At 39.3% G+C, this 2,500-nt stretch overlaps 1 non-coding gene across 1 annotated transcript; it reads right to left on the reverse strand.

Moving 5' to 3' along the window:
- Positions 1 to 920: 920 nt before the first annotated feature.
- On the reverse strand, positions 921 to 993 carry TRNAR-CCU (transfer RNA arginine (anticodon CCU)). Its single transcript has one exon. It is a non-coding gene; the product is annotated as a tRNA-Arg (tRNA).
- Positions 994 to 2,500: the final 1,507 nt, after the last annotated feature.

Below are 2,500 nucleotides of genomic sequence, written 5' to 3' on the forward strand. Positions count from 1 at the left end.
TCAGTGCGTCGGCATAGAAGCACTTTTTAATGCCACTAAAATGCACAAGTAGTTAGACTGAAGATGCAGCCTGAATGAGTTTACAGTATGTACTCCACTTTATTAATGATTAGTAATGAGAAAGTGAGGACTACAAGAGTATTGGAAAATACTTTCTCCACTCTGAATGTAAAGCAGATTGTGTGACCATTGGCCAAAAACGACCACGAAGGGACTCGAACCCTCAATCTTCTGATCCGAACTCAGACGCCTTATCCATTAGGCCACGCGGTCATCCGTTCACCTGAGATGATTTTTATCATGTAGGTGGTATGCATGGATGGAGAACATATTATTGAAAGGTATTCAGGTTTACATCCCATAGTGTTCTTTCAGCTCTTTTCGCTGGAAGCACTTTTTTGGAATCTATATATTGAGAATTTTATGAGTACGATATGCTTTTGTTTTCCTTTTTGCATACAAACCTCTTTCCTCATGAGTTTAAAGCTCATTTGTATGCTCTACATAGCTCTGGACGTTTCCAGACGTGGAGTGAAACTGTTTTGAAAGTAGTACAAATTGCTCCTTCCTGCATACGCTAATTTTTCACACTCACATAGGATGTATAAGTTTTATGAATCCTGGCTTGACCTATTCAAGTAGCTGAAAGCCTGTCACCACCTCTAGAAACAAGATTCACACCAATCCAATTCAAATCATTTTTTCCAAAGGAATATGTTCTGGCCGGTCGAAAATGCATCTCACAAAAATAGGCATTTGAAAATCTACTTTGCAGTTTCAGAACACTAACATGACTGTGAAGTGTACACAAGTAAAACGGGACAGTTTCAAAGTACCTAATCCCTCATAAACTTCTGACAGGAAGCATGTAATAAATCTACCTCATTTTCTGGAAAAGAAAGAGGCAGAATTTTTGTTATCACCTCAGATGGGACTCGAACCCACAATCTCTGGCTTAGGAGGCCAGTGCCTAATCCATTAGGCCACTGAGGCACACATGCATAGCACTTTTCTAGAGGCATTATTTAAATGTATTCTATGGTCAGACACCGGTGTGTGCACACAGGGCATTTCTCACTTCTCTCTATAAGTAAACTTCCCATTTTCATCCTCTTCCATCCCCGACTTTAACGCTCTCTTCTATGCTATAATGGAGACTTTGCAATTTTAGCATGTGGAGAAATATTGGAGAACCACTTTCGACTCCACACTTCTTCTTCACTTACTTCTTTTCTCAATATACTGGGCTTAGAAAATGGTATCAAGCCATCCTTATCATCAGTAGGACACGGAAAGAGGCACTTAGTCTCCTAACCAAGTTCAACCACACTCTGCAACTTAACCATTGCACTACAAATTAGGCAACGGGGGCATCAGCAAAGGCAGCCAATGTGCCGATCCTTTATACATTTTGTGTAGTACTTTTCTTACTCGGAGGCAAAATCAGCACTTTAACTGCCCAAATCATACAGATTTTACACATGTAGCACTCTATGCACACATAGGCACACACCTTGCAGTTCTTCTACACACACTTAAGCTAAAAACCCATTCTGTCATGTCAAAATTCTGCAAACCTATTACATATTCAGTGCGTCGGCATAGAAGCACTTTTTAATGCCACTAAAATGCACAAGTAGTTAGACTGAAGATGCAACCTGAATGAGTTTACAGTATGTACTCCACTTTATTAATGATTAGTAATGAGAAAGTGAGGACTACAAGAGCATTGGAAAATACTTTTTCCACTCTGAATGTAAAGCAGATTGTGTGACCATTGGCCAAAACCAACCACGAAGGAACTCGAACCCTCAATCTTCTGATCCGAAGTCAGACGACTTATCCATTAGGCCACGCGGTGATCCGTTCACCTGAGATGATTTTTATCATGTAGGTGGTATGCATGGATGGAGAACATATTATTGAAAGGTATTCAGGTTTACATCCCATAGTGTTCTTTCAGCTCTTTTCGCTGGAAGCACTTTTTTGGAATCTATATATTGAGAATTTTATGAGTACGATATGCTTTTGTTTTCCTTTTTGCATACAAACCTCTTTCCTCATGAGTTTAAAGCTCATTTGTATGCTCTACATAGCTCTGGACGTTTCCAGACGTGGAGTGAAACTGTTTTGAAAGTAGTACAAATTGCTCCTTCCTGCATATGCTAATTTTTCACACTCACATAGGTTGTATAAGTTTTATGAATCCTGGCTTGACCTATTCAAGTAGCTGAAAGCCTGTCACCGCCTCTAGAAGCAAGATTCACACCAATCCAATTCAAATCATTTTTTCCAAAAGAATATGTTCTGGCCGGTCGAAAATGCATCTCACAAAAATAGGCATTTAAAAATCTACTTTGCAGTTTCAGAACACTAACTTGACTGTGAAGTGTACACAAGTAAAATGTGACAGTTTCAAAGTACCTAATCCCTCATAAACTTCCGAGAGGAAGCATGTAATAAATCTACCTAATTTTCTGGAAAAGAAAGAGGGAGGATT

This window comes from Triturus cristatus, chromosome 4_1 (assembly GCF_964204655.1).
Source record: "Triturus cristatus chromosome 4_1, aTriCri1.1, whole genome shotgun sequence".
Lineage (NCBI taxonomy): Eukaryota > Metazoa > Chordata > Amphibia > Caudata > Salamandridae > Triturus > Triturus cristatus.